The sequence below is a fragment of the Crocodylus porosus genome, unplaced genomic scaffold, assembly GCF_001723895.1.
Source record: "Crocodylus porosus isolate Cpor-Errol unplaced genomic scaffold, CroPor_comp1, whole genome shotgun sequence".
NCBI lineage: Eukaryota > Metazoa > Chordata > Crocodylia > Crocodylidae > Crocodylus > Crocodylus porosus.
Window position 1 is genome coordinate 23,517,017 of NW_017728914.1, and position 20,882 is coordinate 23,537,898.

Below are 20,882 nucleotides of genomic sequence, written 5' to 3' on the forward strand. Positions count from 1 at the left end.
GTCTTTAAGAGGAGACTAGATGAACACCTTGCTGGGGTCATTTGACCCCAGTACTCTTTCCTGCCATGGCAGGGAGGCAGACTCGATGATCTGCTTAGGTCCCTTCCGACCCCACAAACTATGAAACTACATCCCAAGGATATCCAGGAAGTGGTGCCACTAACATCAGTGAGAATGGCAGCTTGAAGAAGACATAAGAGAAATCTGAGTTGTCACAGAAATGTAAGGTAAGGGAGTCCTCAGAAGGTCATCTAGTTGATACTTCTGTTTCAAGGCAGGGTCAGGATACTTGGACCATCATCAGCAATCCCTCATTTCAAGGATGATCTCTACCATTGCTCACTGATAGGTCTTAAGGTAACTTAAAGGTCCAGTCCTTGATCCACAGATCCATTCTCAGAAGTTACAAGTCTTTCTGCGGGGGAGAGTAGGCAGTAGGCTGGGATTCTCCTCCTTTTCCTTCCTCTGCTTTTTCTTCTCTGCTTCAAAGGCAAGCTCCTTTACCTTGAAACAGGCTGCTGCTTGGCTGAGGTTGCAGCCAGCTCCTGCCAGCTCTTGATGTCAGCATCTGTTTTCTTGGCATATGCATTCAGTGTGTCCTTGTAGTATTTCCTTTGGCCACCACGTGATCTCAGGCCATAAATAAGCTAGGAGTAGAGCACTTGTTTTGGGAGTCGAGAGTCAGGCATTCGCACACAATGTCCTGTCCAGTGAAGTTGGTGCTGGAAGATCATTGACTCAATGCTTGTAACATTGACTTCAGCAAGGAAGCTGGCATTTGTGCACTGATCTTCACATTTGATGCAGAGGATTTTTCAAAGGCATCATTGGTTATACTTCTCCAGGCTCTTGAGATGATGGCAATGGGTCATCCACATTTTACATCTGTAGAGGAGCGCAGAGATGATGACTATGTTGTAAATCTGGATATTGGTGTCTTTCCAGAGATTGTGATGAATAAAAACACACTAAAGCAGTTTCCCAAGTTGGGCACTTGCATGCCAGATCCTGTGCTGGATCTCCTCATCAATGTTTGCTTTCTAAGAGAGGCAGCTATTGAGGTAGGGGAAGTGCTCAACTACCTCCAGTCTTTCCCTTGATGGTAATTTGGGGATGGGAATCACATTTATGATCTGGTGCAGGCTGATAGTGCACTTTAGTTTTCTCAATGTTGAGAGGCCCGAAGTTTGGTAGGCTTCTGAAACTGAACCATCTTTGTTTATCTAAGTTGATAAAGAGGATTCCTAAATAACTTGTGCTAGTGCTTAACTTGTTTTATCATTAGAAAGGTTTTTTTTCCTGTCGCAGAGCTTGTAGGTGCCCTGCGACTGAGAGCAGAAATGGCTCGGGAGAGACCCCTAGTGGCGGGAAGGGGGAAGCTCAGCTGCCGGTCACCAGGACTGCACAGGTGCTGGTTGCCCCAGCAACCAGGGAAACCCAGAGACAGGCAGGGGCAGAGCTTAGCCCTTCTTAAGCCCAGGCAGAAGGCCAGGAGGGCAGTTCCCCTCCGGCAGCCGAGGGAGGAGGAACTCAGCCAGAACAAAGGGGAGAACTCTGATGGTCGGAACATCCCCTGGGTCCTGCGGGAGTTGGGGGGGTGGGGTTGATGCAGTCTCTCCCTCTCTCTCTGGTAGGGATGGATTCATATTTTTGACCAGAATGGTTTAGCTTTATGTTATAGCCTGGGGGCTTTGTGTTTTGTGTTTACTGTTTAACTGGAGGACCGGGTGAGGCTATAAGGGGTTGAAGGAGACCTCATAGGGACTCCACAGTAGCGTGGAGGTTCCTGGTGCTGGAGAGGGTGCAGCATTGTTTGGGGTGCGTGGGCCCCAGCCACGGAGTTAGGAGGTGGCAAGGAGCCCTGGGAGTGAGGAGGGGCGGTGAGGAGTCCCGGGAGTGGGGAGGGGCGGCGAGGAGCCCCAAGAGCAAACGAAGGGCCGAGACATAATAACAGGGCCCAAGTCAGATCACACCAGCATCATCTGTGAGGCTTGGGCTGCGGTGTAGGGGAGGAAAAGGAGCCGCAGGCAGCGCCCCCTGTCATCGGGGCGCATAAAAATGGGCAGCCTCCCGCTGATTCCGATCATCTATTAATCAAAAGTAAGATCAAGGTGTGGAAGGCAAGTAAGCAGGCGGTTGGCCCATTGCAGGAGGGCGGAGGCACACTGCCAGAGGGGCTCCGAGAGTAGGACTCCTGCCACATTTCCATTAACATCTAACCAAATCAATTGTGTTGCAAAATATACTGATGATTTGATTCCCTCCCTTCCTTTGACATGGAGAACAATTGATCACTTTCCTCTGCCTAAGAGTCTTCGACGTATTGAACTCTTGACTTGTCCTCCCTCATTCTTCTCATTTCTACACTAAAGAACCCAAATTCAGCCTTTTCTCACAGAACACATTTTAGAATTTCTTATTCTTACTTTTCTCCTCTGGGCTTTCCAGTTCTTCTATATCTTTTTTCAAAGTGTTATGCTCAAAACTGGACACGATGGGCACCTATACACATGACGGACCGCTTTTCCAATGCGCGCTATTTAGCGTGATTAATTGTCTGCTGGAGTGTGCTAATTAGCATGCTCTATTTAGTGTCCCCAAGTTTCAAATTGGCACTGGGGAGCTTAACTAAAGCTCATCAAATGAGCTTTCAAGTGCCCCTGCTGACATTTTGAATCACGGGACACTGGATACACATGACTCTGTAGGTGCTTTAATTAGAGCAGCTCTTAGAAAGCCACTCTAATGCGCTGCCCCCTCTCCACCTGAGCACATGTATAAACACTCAGTATTCCACCTGAGATCTGATCAGTACTGAATTGCCTGGAATAATTCCTTTCTGTCTTGCATACATTAGTCTTTTAGACAACATTGTTAACTTATCTTCTATTTGTGATCCATTTTGACGTCTAGATCCTTTTCTGTAATTCTGCTGCCTAGCCAGCTATTCCCCATTTGTGCATTTGATTTTTTTTCTCTCTAAGTGTAGTAGTTTGTGATTGTCTTCACTGAATTTCATCTTATTGATTTCAGTGTTTCTTCGATTTGTCAAGATCATTTTGAATTCTTAGCCTGTTCTCCAAAGCTCTTGTAACCCCTTCCAGCTTGTCTCATCCACAAATTATGTAAGTGTACTCTCTGTTCCATCATCCAAGTCATTAATGAAAATATTGACTACTGTCAGACCCAGGGCAGGGTCCTGTGGGATTCTACATGATATGTCTTCCCATTTTGGTGGTGAAGCATTGAAAACTGCTCTTTGAGAGTGATTTTTCAAAAAGTCATACACACATTTTATAGTAGTTTCTTTCTGGCCGTATTTATACTGTTTGCTTATAAGGATGTCACATGGGACCATGACAAAAGCTTTTATAGCCAAGATGTATGATATCTGCTGCATCCCGCATATCTATTAAGTTGGCTAGCCTGTCAGAGAAGGAAATTAGATTGGCTTGACATGATTTGTTCTGGACAAATCCATGTTGGCTGTTTCTTACCATCTTATATGCTTACAAATTGATCATTTAATAATTTGTTCTAGTATTATTCCAGTTACCAAGCTGGGCTAGGGTATAATTCTAGGAGTCCTCCTTTTTTCATTTTTTTTAAAGATAGCAACTATATTTGCTCTTCTCTAGGAGTTTGACTGCACATTTGACTTTGACCATACTACGTCTCTGGAATATTAAGGTGTATTAAAGTTAGAACATGTTTTGGACAGTTATACATTAAGGAATAATATATTATTTCTTGCCTGCAAAGCTCTGACTTGCCACTGAAAGGCAGTGAGAGAGATGCTCAGATGGCACGTAGCATGAGCATCTTACCATGCTCAGACGGCACTTTAACATGCGGATGCTCACTTTTTAAGTATCTCTAGTATGGTCCAAGAGTCATGTGTAACTTCATCCTTTGCCTGGTTTCCTGCTGTTGAAGGTTCCATCTTTCAGCTGACCCATAAAAATAATGAGATAAATTATTTGTATATTAATTAAGACATAGATTAGAGACATGTTATTTTAGATGCTGCCCAAAAACTTGGTAAATAATAGTTTTTGCTTAGAGAAGCTTAGAAGAGCTTATAAGCTCTTTTGAGCTGGGACTACCTTAACTAGATAAAGCAGACATAGATTAGGACTATGAAAAAGAGGCACAGAGCAGTGGGAGCATAGAAAAATGATTTCCCTAAAATCACACAGAAGTTTATAGCAGAGCTGGAAAAAGAGGCACATTGAAACCCCAGGGAGTGCTCTATCCCTTTTTTTAATGACATATTCTAAAAAATGTGGAATATTAATGATGTTTTCTTAGACAAATTCCAAATTGAGTACTGGTACATAAAATAATCTTATACTTTCAAAGTTTACACTCATATACTCTTAAACTAGAGCCGGAACCCTTGCAATTGAACTTTTAGAGTTATTTTGCATTTATATTTCTGATGTGGCAGGTAGATACTGATATTTTTGCCTCCCCGTATGCAAGAAGAAGTCTGAGGAAAAAGCTAAATTTCATTTTCTTCCGTAACTGTAGATAAAAACAAAAAGTGGTTATGAATCATTTCTTGATGATGTAAGGAATGTATTTGTCCCTTTATTTTATTAGAGTGTCTGCCAGAATTGAATTTCTTGATTAATGGTCTGCAGGAGGGAACACTTGCAAAATCTGCTGTTGCAACCATAAAAAAAAATTACAGAAGGACTTAATGGGTTATATAATATATGGGTCCTAGCTGAGTGCAAGAACATAAACTGTACTTATGTGAATAGGCAGAATATCATGTAACGATAATGCTCACCTGCAACCCTGGACAAGTACCCCTCTTCCCATATATTTATGTGGAAATGTGCGCACTAAACTTGTTGAGTAAGTCATCAGAAATAACCCTTAAAGTAATTCTCCTAGATATATAAGCAATTCCAGGATAGGCAAACAACTTTCAGCTTACCTTAGCGGAGGAAATATGATATAGTCATAAGCAGCTCCCTTTTCCCTAAAACAGTGGAGCTCTGTGTAGTCTTGCTCTTTTATTTAATTATTTATTCATTAATGTATTTTGAGATTCCTTAATTTTTATGAGAAAAATAGAAAGAAAGGGAGGAAGTGTGCTGAAAATGGACTAACCCTTTGCAACATGGTATGCTACACATCCTAGTTTACTATGCCAATGCAAAAGTTGTTGGCAAGAGAACTGTATTATAAAAAGCAGTTCCATTACTCCTGCATAGACTAAGGGACAGCTGCTAGCACAATACCAAGCACTGAAGTGTTATATTATTAGTTCACTGAATGTAAGCTTTTATTCACATATGCCTAACAACTCTAGGCCATGTATTAAAAATTGAATATTTTCCTCATTTATGCAAAAAACCCCCCTCACTAAAATACAGAGAAATGCTACTTTCCCTTCATATCTCAGTGTTCATTATTGATGATACAAACCATAAAAGTTTAAGTCTTATTTACATGGAAGTTTGCACATAAATAGTGATATTCATATGAATTAGAGAACGCTCATTGCCAAATGGCATACCTGGAAAACATTTTCCAGAGTTTCTGTTTTGTGGATCACTGCATGTGTGTAAGCCTCTTTATAAATCTGTTTTAATGTTCTACCCCTCTTATCTTTTGTTCTCAAAATATTCTGTGGGCCATGGGAAAGGCCTTTTCAATTGCTAAGCATAAGCTGAGAACGGCTTCTGCAGACTTTTAACTCCCTGTTTGTTTCTTTTCTGTCATACTCTTTTTCAATGAAGAAAAATGCCTTCGCACACTGAGCGTGTCAAATTCATTCATGCATCTTGCAGATACAAAGTACCTGAGCCCCTGGATGAGTTTTGCATGATTAGAAAAAATGATATGCATAAACTGGGTTCTAAGCACACAGTTACATACCTCTCCTCCCCCACCCACTCCTACATATGCTTATTTGCATAGACAAGTAATTATTTACAATCTATACATGCAAGACTTTTGTATTCTGGCCAGAATACTTCTGTTGTATTCAGGGAGCAGTAAAAAAAAACTCCTCCCCTGCTCATTTAATACCTGGAAATTCTTATGACGGGTATGAAGAATGCAATTATTTGCTTAATTATTTAAATCTTGTTACAAAGGTAGTTTCAGTGATGGCTTTTTTCTTTATAATTATTGCTTATGGGACCTGGGAGGGAGTAACCTTAAAACTTTGATCTGGCATGGTGCAGCTGTACAGCAATTTGGCACCTGCCAATTTGTTGATTATGAGCCATATCTAATAACACTGATGGCACAATTGGAGTAATATCAGATTTCATATGACTAAAAAAATGAATATGTATTGAACTTCTAAGCCTGAGGAAACAATTGGTCGATCTAGTGAACTTTGGTTCAGGTATACAGACTATAGCTAGTCAAACTGGGATTTTTTTTCCTTGAAAAATTAGGTGTTGGGTAATTTAGGTACTGCAATAACTTTTTTGTTTGGCTTGGTTTCTTTTAGGCTATAGTTCCTACAGTATACTAGGGTTTTCCCTCCTGGCGATGGGTAGAGCTTTACTTTTTTTTGTAGTCTATTTTGCCAAGACCATGGTCTTGTTATACTCATTGGAGTATATTTTTGACTTCATTGAAGTCAGTGTAATTGAGACTGGAATAGATCCTTCCAAATTTATAATATATCAACTTCATTTTTCTGGGTAGAAATTACGTAGTGCATTAAGTGCTGTTTTATAGAGGTTGACTTCTGATACACTTTTTACATTACCAGAAATTGAAATAAGTTGTTAAACCAATGAAGCATTTTATGGGGAAAAAGAAAAAAAAAACAACAAATCAGGGAATATTTCCCAAGGGTGATAAGTGAATTCAAGCATATACAATCTGATAAAATAGTATTATTAATCTCAGCTGGGGGCAGTTAATGGGTTCACAGCAAAAAGAAAAAAAAACCCCAAACAATTTCCTGGAAAACATGTCTTAAACAAATGTAAAAGCAAAACATTGCAGATATCACATGGGGTTTGTCTAATGATCCAAAATACTGCTCAATAAGGAACAAGGCTTTATATGCAATTATCTGTCTAGGTTTAAAATGGTACTATTTTAAAATGAAAATATATCCTGTGTTTAACAAATCACTTCATTCAAATTTAGGTGATTATAGTCTACCTACTTAAATTGGTTTTAACTAAATAAAGTGTTTTCACTTTCTACCTAAAGCTCTTTTGCAATATTGCTGCATGGTCTTAAACTGCTTCTGCATTTCAGCAATGATGATAGTTTGGTGATTCCTTTATATTTTCTATACCAGCTGTCTGTGTGAGTATTTCCTGAGGCTGCAACCATTTCACTTGACTGGATCTTGTTGAAATCAAGAGGCATGCAATATGTATAGCTGTTATAGAGTCAGAAAGAATTTATTTTACAAAAAAACTCCATTAATGAAGTTATAGAGGGCACATCTACACATGCACATTTACTGTGCAGTAACCTAAATTACTGCACAGTAACCGAAAATTACTGTGCAGTACGGGCACACATCACACGTGCATGCCCATACTGAGCAGTAACTATGGTGACATTTGCTGACATGTGCATAAATTTGATGTATCAAATTTATGCCTGATTACTGTGCAGTGCACACATATATGCCTCACTGTGCAGTAACAATGTGTGTGTGGACTGACTTGGGACTAACTTTAGTCCCAAGTCAGACCACACACTGTGTTAATGCATTTTAACGCCTGCATTTGTAGACACTGCCCTATTTCTGCTTACTGCACAGTAACTTACTGCACAGTAAATTTAGTGCAACATACATGCATATGTAGATGTGCCCAGAGTGGCAAGTAGATGTTGGTTTGCCACTACAGATACTGTAGTCATTGCTATTGCTTTACTATAAGCACGTCTGGGTTTTTGTTTTTTGTTTTTCTTTACATTTATAGTTAACATATAACATAGACACACACAGATGCACTCATTTAAAGTTTAGAATTTAGGAGCAAAACATTACAGCTGACATATGGCAGTGAACATATTTAGTTATTCTGTATTCGCTACTAGTAGTGAACTAAATAGCTATTCTACACTGATATCACATACTTACATGTCTGAAGCCATTTTCTTTGGAGTTCTAACCAGACAAGATGACTAAATACTAGGAAAGGTAGATTATATCTGATATAAATTGCATGCTTCCAAAGAGCAAGCAACTGCAGAGAGAGTATCCATAATATGAGGTTATGGAATGCTTTGATAGTTTTTGGCTGAACATATATAATTAATTTAATCTTAAATCAATTTAAAATATAAATAATGCAGCACCTGTTAATGGGCTTTAGGCTGGTCAGGTGTTGAACCAGATTGCACAGTAGACTCATCAGAAAGAACTGAGACGAACAACTTGCTCAGTTATGTAAGTTCATTGTAGAGTATAAATAAAAGATTCCCTCTTACTGGCAACTGTTTTATGCTGGTCTAAGCTTTCTGAAGTTGACTTCCTTGTTATTTAACATATGCCAGAAGTTTTAAAGCAGCTTCAACCTCTGAAGAAAAAGTACCTAATTTATGCTTGGAATTCAACTATTCATAAAAAAGTATGCTGATGAACTCTGATAAAAAGGCATAACTTAAAAATGAACTTTTTTTTAACTTTCAACCAACTATGCAGATTAACATCTACTCATAGAAGAATTTCATTAAGTTAACTACACTTCCAGCACTGCTGCTGTGAGCATTTTTAACCATATAAATTGTTTTCTTCTATATAAGCACTTGACAGCCTCTTTCTCCAATTCCTGCTAAAGTATTATTTCACATTTTTCATTCAAGACCCATATATTGCTGGAGACTTCTGATACGTTTATGCTCTGGAATGATACCATTAATAATGCAGTTGTATTATGCAACTTGCTGCTGTTCTATTGAGCTGAATTATATATTTTCTAAATTTCTGAAACTACAGGAAACCCTCACTATTCACGAATCTGCTATTTGCCGTGCTGCACCAATGGAGTGGGTTAGGGTAAGTGCCACTGTGGTTCCCTCTGGCACTGCACTGAGCTCCTGCCTCTGCATAAGCAGGCAAGGAGTGCTGTGTGAGGCAGGGGAGGGCAGAGCCAGAGAGAACAGAGGGGGAATGCTGGGGACTGGGAGGGAGACAGCGGCGGCTGCAGCCATGGTTGGTCCCCCAGGCACTGCCAGGGAGCCCCGCGCTTCCAGCTTCTCATGAGGGTGGGGGAGCAGGGGGTGGCTGTGGGGTCTGGCAGGGAGCCCTGTTGGTATTTGTGGATTTTGCTATTCGTGGGGAACTGCAGAACAGATCCCCCATGAATGGTGAGGGTCTCCTGTATGAGGATAGTTTTAGCTCTACGACACCCTTTAAAATCAACAGGACCTACACTCCATAAATCATTCATAATGTTTTGAACTTGTAATTTGCCCATAAACATGTGGGGCAACTTTCTAAGCTACAGAAATGTGAGTATAACCAAGAATTCCTCTTGAGCAGCTAATCTATTTCCTCTGTCTTCCTCTTCCACCTGGACTGTAGATCATACTCATCACAGTCCAAACCATGTGATGATAGTGATTGCCTTGCACTAGTATCAATCTGTGATGCCAGCTCAAGATAGACCATATGGGGAATCATCTGGCTAAGAAAACATGGATACTTTAGTTTTCTGCTCCTGAAACTTTGTCAGCTTCACAGGTTTAGAAGGTGCTAGGAATGGGATCCACAAAAGTCAGCATACCATGTATTCCGAGGTGGAATTTTCATGCTCTTGTTCCAGTGAACAATATGGGTGCATCCTGGGTATCAAAAAATCCCAGTATCACCCCCCCCCCCCAAAAAAAATCACGTGGAAAAAAGTGGCACGGGGTACACTGCTGGAGCATGCCCTGAAGCAACTGGAGGCTGAGTCCTCCAGAGAGATGGAGTGGGGGAGGGGGACTGTGTGGTTTCTGGGGAGGTTTGTGGGTGTATATGTGGCAAGGGTGTGGGAGGAATGTTGGGAGTGCGGGGAGGTTTGTGGGTGAGGGGTTTGTGGGGAGATTTGAGGGGGGCTGCCACACACCTACCCCCCCACCTCGTGCAGTGTACAGCCCTTGGCAGTAGCAGCAGCAGCCAGCTGGGCCACTGGGGTCATGGAGCCGTGGGTGGTAGCAGGAGCTGTCCTGGGCCTGTGCAAAGGTGCACACTAGTGGGGAAGGCTGGGCCAGGCCAGGTCAGGTCAGCTCCATTTGCCGTGTACAGACCCCGTGTCAGTGTGTCAGGTGGCATTGCACCACCATGCAGGCCATGGCCCTGATGGCCCAACTGGCTGCTGCTGCCAGTACCAGGGGCTGTGCACTGCAGGGGGTGGATGCGGGGAAGCAGGTGTGTGGCACCCCCTACAATCCACCCCACAAACCCCACCCCCACAACCTCCCACATCCCCACACTCCCCCAAATCACTCCACACACCCCATATCCTCCCAAACCCACCTACCCACCCACCCACCCACGAACCCTATTTTAAAAAGTTCAAATTGTCTTATCAAACCCCTAAATTATCTCATTAAAATACCCAAAATCCATGTTCTTCCATGATTAAAATGAAATACCACTATATATAGAGAGATCAGTTGCGCAATGTTTTATTGATATATTTACAATTTTAAAAGCAATTTGGGAAGTCTACCAGTGCCTCCATCATCATAATGAAATGAATTCTAAATATCTATACACTTTTGTATTTGCTTTTATTTTTTTTCTCATGGAGAAGTCAGAGCTGCCCCTGCCCTGTTTGCTCACCAGGATGTGGAGTGCTGAGCAGCACTGGGATGCCAGTGCCCCTTGTTCCTCACTCCCAACACACAGCTGCACCAGTGCCTCTTACTCCTGACCCGCAGTCCCTGCCTGCCCCGACTCCTGGCAGCAGCTCTGTCCCAGCACCAGGACACAGATCCAGCTGCAGCTGTCCCACTGGTTGCTTTGTGGTTCTGAGCAATGCCAACCCTTTCTGTTCTGCTCCCTGCACCTGTGCCCAGGCTGCAGTGATCCCCGTGCTGTTCCTGGAAAGTCCTTGCCTGGGGCTCAGGAACTAGACTGGGCAAGCCCCTTCCCTTCCGGGCTGGCCTCTCCCTGCACAGGCTGCTGTAGCAGGGCTCTAAGCCTGCTCTGGTGGCCTCTTCTACCTGGAGCACTGCCCCTATCTCCAACCCCCATCTCGGTCTCTCTCTCTCTTACACACACCCCTACTGCCACCTCCACCATTATCCCCAGCCCATACCACCCCCCTAAGTAGTTCCTGGGACCAGGAGGCCCCCTCAGGCTGGGGCCACATGTCTCAGCACTGGTGTGGGCAGTTGGAAGGTGCAGCTATCACCAGCAGGTCCCATCCCATCTAGTGGCTGGGAATGCAGGGTGTGAGACTGTGAGGGGAGGGTGATATTTGAGGGGGAAGGGGTGTGTGGGTGAGGTTTGTGGGAGCAGTTTGGGGTTTGTGTGCAGGTTTGTGGGTGTGGGGCCATATGTGAGTGATTTGTGGGTGGATTGTGGGGGGGGGACTGTGGGGATGGGGGGACTGCATGGGAGGAGTGGGTTCCCTGCCTGCCTGCCCGCATGGGGCACAGCTCTCACATAGTAGCAGCAATGACTACCAGGATTCTTGTGGCCGCTTCTGGCAGAGACACCAGGCAGCGCAATAGTGCTTCAGACCCAGTGGTTGCACGTGGTGCAGGGTGCTGGCTGAGACCTGCTGCAATGGAGCCTTGAGCAGGACTGGGCTGCTCTTGCTGTCACCAGGTTCCTGGCACCACACACAAGAGCTGCATGCCCTTGGGCTGTGCTGTGTCTTGCCTCTTTGTGCCCACGTGCTGTTGGACCAGCCTGCCTCCATGGAGGCAGGACCTGGCCTAGCCTGAGGGTGCACAGCTCTGGTGTGTGGTGCCAGGAGCTGCAGGTGACAGCCAGAGTGGTCTGGTCCTGCCATGTCAGTGGGTCCAGTCCGGTGCCCTCCACCATGTGCAGCCCCCGGAGGTCTCTGCCATGAGTGAGCCAGGAGCACCCTGACAGCTGCAGCTGTTGCTGCTGCTCCTGCAGGGGGGCTGTGCAACTTGCAGGGGGGTGGTTGGGGGACCTACCCCTCTCACATAGTCTCCCCCACCCCCACATCCCTGCTTACCTGGGACAGAGCCTGGGATGGCCTACCACAGCAGCCTTGCCCTGCTGCTATTTGCCCCAGTACACTGGGGAAGCAAAGGCACAGGGAAGCCATAGAGATGCTCCAGCTGCTTGCTAAAGCATCTGTCTGGGGGACCCAGCCTCTGGTTGCCTCAGGGTATACCCTAGGTGTATGCCCTGCACTGCTTTTTTCCAGCATGTACTTTTTTTATACCAGGATTTCCCGGTATCAAAATTAGAGTCCATGCTGAAAATATGGAGTGCAGTGAACATTTTTTCATTCTTAGCATGCCTTTTGCAGCATCTCAAAGTGCTCTGAGATGCTGCAACAGGCACGTGCTTGCTTGTCTGGACGTGGCCTATGGGGACATCTAGACAAGTGTACATGTGCAGTTTGTGGCACTGCAGACCTGTCTGTGGAACCTCAAGCTGCACATTCTGCACATGTGGGCATTTGCTGGAGAACCTGCACCAAAAAAAGCAGGACAGCACACATGGCGGCAACATGTACCACCTGACACCAGAGTTTGGCAACTGAGCCCTGAGAGGTCCCCAGTGTCGCACCCTTGATGCCAGTGTACCTTTGACCGGTGAGCCTGGGTTGGCACGACTGGCTTGGCGTGAGGAGGGATTTATAACTGGACAGGTGGGTGTTAACAGCGAGCAGGAGTCAGATGATTTAAAGCGTATTGGTTACACAGAAAGTTTATTTTACTTACACTACTGACGACTTGCAGCATAGGCAGAGGAGTTGATTTATTTAGTTACAGCATGCAGATGATCTGTCACCCAGAGGTTACAGTGGGTTGCAGACTTGCTGAATACAGGTTTTAAGCAGTTCACACAAATTACTACAGTCTACAGATTACCAAGAGCTCTTGACAAGGAAGACTGACGACGAAGATAAGACGGGCCGGCAGAAATGGGGTTACGCCAAAAGAAAATAAACTGGGGCGGGGAGATGTCTGTAACTGATCAGGTTACAGATTGTGTCTCCTGGGAATGCTCTGAGATCTCCGCTTTGGGCGGAAGTTGTTTCAAAGTTATACTTGGCCAGGTGAACAATTACTACACACCAGGCATGAATAATTAACGAGTTGGCACTTGTGCTCTCTTTGTTTGCTCAAGTTTCATGCTGGCAGCCCATCCTTTAAGAAAGGGGGGGCCTTTCTTTTAGTTTAGGTGGTACTGAGCCTGTTTGGTCACAAGAGGGTAAGCACGACACATTATTTAATTTTACAACTTCATTAAAGTCAGCTAATCTCATTACTATAGGTACTTTATCTTTTGTGCTGGGCTGTCAAGGTTAGTTTCTCGCTCATATGGGAGCTCAAGTGATTTGAAATGAGGCACAGACAGGGGTGTGTGCATGCAGCACTGTTACAAACTAAAGAATAATAGTGTGAGACTACAATTACAGAGTTTGTTGTGTTAGCTTCTAAGCTTTTGCCATCTGACCTTTGCCATCGGCATCCAAAATCAAAGACTTTGATCTTTGACACCCAGGACCCCGGATAAAGTGGCCTCCCCTAACCCACCTCAGGCAACTTGCCAATTGCCAGAGTGTGAGTACATGGGTGTTCCCTAGGGACATGAAGCAGCGGCACAGCTATGTGCCATTGCTATTTGTCCGCATGGAAACTCACCTGTGTATTCATTTGGATATGCCCTAAATTTAACTTATGGGTAAAAGAGGGGATTTTAACTCCTCCTTGGAAAGCAGTTTCCTTTATGAAGCTTGACACTAATAAATAAGCCCAGACAAGAAAGAATGCAGAAGGCAGGATAGATATGTACCTTATAGACAGTGTGCTCGCTGGTGGACCCAGAAGTTGACCAGAAGTACTTCCGGTTCACTTCCAGGTTCTCCACTGAGTATGTGAGCCTGCCCCCCCTGTGCTTTTGTGGGGTGCTCCATCCGTCCCAGCATTGCAGCACTCACGAGCTGTGCTTGGTACCTGGAGGTATGTAGAAAAAACATTTAAAGCTGTGTCTATGGCTGAAATCAGTATCTCTGACTCAGCATCAAATCTTCAGATTCGGATTCAGTTGAATTGAATCAGGGACAGTGATCCAAATCAACTAATTGAATCACTGTCCCTGATTCAGACCAAATCTGAATCAAATACGGCCCATTTTGCACACCCCTACTGTCTGTCTATAATTTTATTTTATTTTTTGCCTGAGATATATATATATATTCCACTATTTGGCTTGTTAAGATAAATAATGATTATAGTCAGTGTATGTTTCTGATCTGAAGATGGAATGAGTCGGTAGAAGCTCTCCCCTCCCCCCTCATTTCTTTTCTCAAATGTCTGAGAAGCAATTTCAAGTAACAGGCTAGTCCTGACCCCAGCAGTGTTCATCACTTTATCTTCCAGCAGTGAAATTAGTCATGAAGTAAATAAATAATGGGGAGAGGGTGAAAGGTAGAAGGATTCAACATTTTTCTTTATCTCTTGATGGCTGCATTGGTGAAACAGTCACTGTGGTAGTCATGTGATCTACAGCATAGTAGGTCATATTTGTAAAGGTATGTATTGTACAGCAAGGTTAGGGATAAGGTAAAATGTGCACTTACCTCCCCAACTTCTCACATCAGCAAACATCATCTAATTTCAAACCAAACATTTTACTGGCTTCTGAAAGACTCCCAGAGATGTATGTTTGCTCACGTCTGATTCCCCTTGGACTGGGTCTGGAAATGTCAAAATTACTATGAAGGAAGTAGTATTTCCAACAGTGAAATTGTTGCGGAATTTTATGAGGGAGCTTATTTTTATGAGATTTCTAATCTAATACTGCAGACTGAAGTATTTTAAATAAGCACCATCCCATAACCACTTAAACATTAGGATGCTTCTCTGAACCAGCCACTCTGTGGCTTAGAATTCAGTACTAAGCATGTACAATGGCTTACTCATAAATGCATGTTGATAGTTCAGTATACATTGTATATGTGTCGTACTGATAAACTACCTTCAATCTTTAGAGAGTCATTTCTCCATACAAAACATGCTCTGCCCTTTAACATAAAGAATAAAAGAGTATCCTATATCTACCACAATTGCTGGCATGGCAGATTTTAAACAGAGGAGTTTTCAGGTTGGGGTGATTACATTTTTCAATTTTTCTGTTCAAGATTAACATTGCTCTGTTAATAAATGAATGATGAAATCTTCCCATTTGGCCTCTTCATAGAATTGAACAGAATATCCTTGTTAAGTCTAAGAGATTCTGTCTAATATCAGTGGCACATACTGCCTCTTTCTTAGCTTTCTTTTTATTTCAGGGAGCTGGGGTAAAAGCACACATGATGCATATTTCAAATAAGTCTTCATATCATAACTATACAAAAAGTTATGTCAATCGCAATGAGACTCAGGCACGATGAAAGCTGTCAAACTTTAAATTTCTTGTCCCTGTACTAGAAGTTAGAATAATTTCTTGTCAATTTTCTAAAAAAGTGATATGTAAGGTAGAGTAGGACACAATTTTCTCATTCTGCACAGTTTTTTTGAGACTTCAAAATTTTCCTTTTCATATTGGGTTGAAACTAAGCCCTTTCAAAGTTTATGTGTAAAAACAAAGACAACAAGATCTCCTACTAGTCTGTTGCTTACTAATTAAGATACTCAACTGGAACGTGAGACAGCTTCAATTCCTGCCTTGATGGCTCTTAGAGCTATAGAGAGGAGGAAGAATATTCCTGTTTTGAGCCATCAGACCTGGTTTAGTGAGGACCATGTGTTTCATTCAGTTTTGATTAAGGAATGGCATAGATGGAATAAACTGATCATCAAGGCTATTCTGGCCTCAAATCCAAAATTTATTGAACACTTGAGCAATACCAAAACAAAACTCCGAATGTTTTACATAGGTATCCTTACATAGGCCTTCCAGGTGACACAGCTGGCCAGACATTGTCACAGCACTGGGGTTGCAATCACAGCAGCTGGGTATTGTTTGCTTCTTTGGCTTCCCAATTGTTCAGGTGCTTCTTTTGGCTATTGTACTCACCTGGCCTCATGTAAACATTCCCTGGGTGCCTTGGAGCCTGCGCCTGGGATCTGCCATGGAGGCTGCTCCTGCAGCCTCAATGTTGGGTCAAGTTCTCCTTAAGGGAAACCACAACACTCTCTTGCCATGACTTGGATCTTCCATTCAGTGGTGGGGCTCCCTCCTGTTGCTCTTCACAAGTCAGGCATTACCACTAGCAGGTATTCTTGAGGCTCCACCTGCCCTACACCCCAGTAACGCTCCGGCCTCTTAGGGAGGCCAATCGATGGTCAGTCGGCTTGCTTTCCAGTGTTGCCTCTTGCATCCTCCTGGAGTACTCTGCTCCTGGTTTTCTTGCCTTGCCCAGGTGCCTTCAGGACAGTGGACCATCCCTGGTGATGTGCTGGGCCCTCTTCACTGCTCCACTGTCCCCATCTCTGTCCCAGCTCGCTCTGCCCTTTGAGCGTTGCCTGTGGCCCCTTTTCCTGCCCAAGGGCTTAGGGAAAATTAAAAAAAGAAACAATTAACTGAAACTCTTGGGGGGGGGCTGTGTCTCAGCCTGCCCCCACTCAAGCCTCTGGTGTCTGTGGACCCAGCCAGTACTTGATACTGTCTTCCCCAGTCCGGCTTCCCTGCCATCCAGGATTGTGGCCTCTTAATTGTCTTCAGACCCTTCCAAAGGGTCCCTCCTTGATTCCTCTCCTCTCTGCCTGCACAGCCCTTGCTCAACTTGGGGGATGGCTCCACAGCCTGTTCCCTGCCGCATCCCCCCAGCTGTTTCCCTGCTGCTTGCATTTTATCTCTACTGGGCAGCGTTCTCCTGTGATGTCACCTCTCCACGCTGTTCCCAGTCACAGAGAAAAGTGGCTGATCAATGGTGTAGGCGTTCCATCTTGCTGCAGCTCGTCTGGCCCATCTACTTCTGAAAGAGGTAAGTTTGCTTGGTCTTCAGGGCTTTTCATTTTGCTGTATTGGCGGGTTGTTTCCACCTTGGGCCCCACCGCAGAAGGGGTCTCCTGTCCTTTTTTCTTTGTTCCCCTGGGTCAGCTATTTATATATTCTTACACCTCTTTTTTTCTTTCACATGATTGACAAGCTTCCACAGGTTGCGTCACAAGCACCTACTGTAAGGGGGTGAAGAAGGTGCGGGGCGAGGGCGATGCCGGCGGCGGCGGGGACCGGCCCGACTTCTGGGTCCCGGCGGAAAGCCAAGCACCTAAGTTTCCCCCTTCCAAGAACCCGGAAGCACCCAGGTCAAGGCCTACCCGGACAGATAAAGAGAGCCCAGCAGGTCCGGAGAAGGCCCCGGCAGATTCGGAGGCAGGAGCGGCGGGTCTGGAGTCGGGAGTGGCGGATCCGGAGGAGAGCTGGGGAAGAGCCGGTGTCGGGAGAAACCCCCTGGAGTGGGTGCAAGCTGCCTGGAGATGTGGCAGGACCTACTGGGGCAGGGGTAAGCCCTGGCGCTTCGAGGAGGCCCGGCCAACTGACGGCGAAGAGACGAGCAGCTTAATGCCGCGGGAAGCGACGGCACCTGGCAGGAGCCAGGTACCGTAAGTACTGTAATATGGGGGCAATCACAGGTGGGGAAACCACCGCACCTGTGATTCTCGGGAGTACTAAGGGGCGGAAGGAGACCCCTGGGAGAGAGCGGAAGATCCCAGCCCGGATCCAGGAAGGGGGTCAGCCCTGTAGCTGAGAGGGAATATCGCGAAGGACAGCCGAGGGGCCAAACAACCCCAGCTCCCGTGAATCCCAGCCAGGAACTTTGGGTTGAACTTTGTATTTTTTTCCTTTATGAACACTTTTGGGACTAGCGTCCTGACGAGTGGCCCGCCCCAAAAGGCGGCCACTTGTCCAGAGGATCGGGCGAGGGTGTAGGGGAGGAGGAGCCCTCAGGACCCCTGGACTCAGCAGAGATGGAGTGCTGTTTCTGAACCGCATGCACCACAATATTGGGAACCCCTATATTACCATCAAAGTTGTGGCAGGAGAGACTGGCATGAGTGCAGCGAGGATGACACATTCCCCTCCTACCGGGGGTCCCCAGTCAGACGGTCGGTCAGTGAACTGACCCCCCTCACACATACTAAGCACCCCTTCATAGCAACTATCCCCCTTACTTTATTACCCACAATCTCTCTCTCAGCTCTTTTATTGCTGGGTATGTTATTCTTATCACCAAGTAGGTTATCTAAGTAGGTCATTTATGTAGGTCAACTAAATAGGTCACCCCCCAAGCTGCCCAATGCTTGCCCCATATGTAGCTAATGGCCTACACATGTATACCTAGGTGTTCATTTTAGTCTACTTTTTAGGACAGCACAACCTTCATGGCATTACATAAAATTCTAAATGGTAGTTTCAGAAAGGCGAAAGACTGAATGTCTTGTCTGAATGTAGACAATATATGGCTTTCTTGTCTTAAAGCTGTTTCTTCCAGTTCAAGATGATTCTTTATCACTAACTTGTTAAAGCTATTAACAATGTATTCAATGACATACACAATACAAAGGAGAATCCTTGCCTCAAAGAATGTTTTATTGTAAATATGTAGGACTAAATGGGAAGCCCAGAATAAAGGAATAACTTAAAGTTTCAGGTATCCAGGTTGTAGTCATATTGGTCTAGAGGCAAAAGGAATCAACACTTGTGGCAGAGGTGATATCTTTTATTAGACCAACTAGATATTTGCAAAAAAAAAATCTTTATTTGCGAGCTTTTAGGCACAGGCACCCTTCATCAGGCATAGGAGATTGCAAAGATTGCAAAAGTTCTCCAGGGTAGAAAAGAAAACTCATATTTCACAGGAGAGCAGAAGTCTCTTGAAGTGATAAAGTCTCCTGTTTGGAACAGTTTATTTTGTGCAGATTAGGCTCAGAGAAAAGCTGGAAAAGTTTTGTCTTTCTTTTGTTATCTTTTCAGTTCACTTGCTGGCACCTTAGAAGTGTATCTTTAAATCTTGGATGAGCAGAGGGTAGTGAAGTGGTGAGAATTGGACCCTTTGGCAAATTTTCATGCTTGTGCTTGTAGTACAGAAATAAAATGTTCCTTTTGATGTAGCGCAACCCTATTCAGCAAAATGACTGGAACTAGGAATTAGGAGCTATGTGATCAAATGGAAAAATTATGCATTGAATATATGACGTAAAATGATCAAACAGTTCACTGCAGAAATCCCTTAACAGGAGAGATGGATGGAAGGACTTAGATGAAGGCCCATTTCTTAGAAAAAGCAGTTTTGCCAAAATTGAATTGCTTCACGTAAGTGGGTGGATTTTGCCAGAATTTTGTTCGTAACTAGAAAAGTGTTCTGAAAACATCAGAACAGCTCTTTGTAGAGAATTTCATAATTTGTGTTTTTCACCTGATTTAAGATGAAGTCACATTTCCTAATCATGAAATCATTTGCACACTGGAACTTCTGTCACTCATGATCCTACTTAGCAAGCATATATATGAATATGTTTTCATATATTAATATATGAGTATGTAGTTGTATATGTATGCTTTTTGCAGTATATTTAATTATATATATCCATTGAAAAATGCTGCAAAATATATCATACTGTGCCTCTTCTATATTACACTTTGTACCTTTTCTGCACATTTAGCTTTACATTAAAAAGAGAAAGCGCCTACTCTAATTTCAAGGTAATTCAATCATTCTTATTCTGTGGTAGAGAATTTTGTAGGCCTATCTTTCCTACAATCCAAAGAGGACAAGTAATCCTTAGGAAATGACTGAGAATGAGAAACCAAGCTCTTTTTTTTTAATGTTGGGATTAAAAAAAAAAAAGGCTCTTGAAGGTCTGACAGAGTGTGCTGGAATTAAATTCTTATCCATGGTGGAAGAAGTTTACATATTCAATTCAGGAAGACCTGATTATTTAAAAAAATTTTAAAAAAAGAACCAGGAAATGTAAATGATTTCCCCATTGTGCTCTCTCTGTCTTTTCACAGTTTTATTTTCAGCTCTGAAAGGTTGCTCAAAATAAAAGTCTTTCTCTTTAGAAATGGTGTGCATGAGGGAAATATACATCGTACAAAGAAAAGAGATCTTTTCAAACCAGTTGAGTTACAGGAAGATATTGGATGTAAACAATGATTTGAGACTGTCTTAGTTCCCATGTGGTTAAAAGCTTATGAACATGTTCCTTCTGCTGAACCCCTAGACATATAACCTTTCCATTGACACAATGTCCAATCTGTCTCATATATAATATTAGAAGGAAAATTATCAAAGTCTATGCCTATTAACACTACTGGAAATAATGATAGGACAGCTAACTCTATTGGACATCCATCTTTTAACAATACTAAATATCGTTTAGCCAAAAGTTTGATCTGTTTTATTTTTACAAAATTCTATTTCTTAATAGAAGGTCTTTAAATTTGAAGTTAAAGCAAGTTGAATTGACCACACTAGGTACAAGTGAATGATAAAAGGCACTCATCTTACTCCTTTACTACACAGTATACTTAAAAGTCTGGTACGGCATGCTAGAGCTGCTTTTCTCCCAAGTAAGAGACCTAATTGCATTTGTCTCCTGAGGGGACTGCTATCGAATCTTTGTTCTGTTCTCATTAAGCTATTCTTATCAAAAGGCTTTGCACAAAATCTCTATCCTTCTCAGAATAAAAATTAAAGAATCATAGAATTATCTTTACATTGGACCTCATCCTGCTCATTATTTTCAATCCATAGACTTCATTAGCTTCCCTCAAGAGG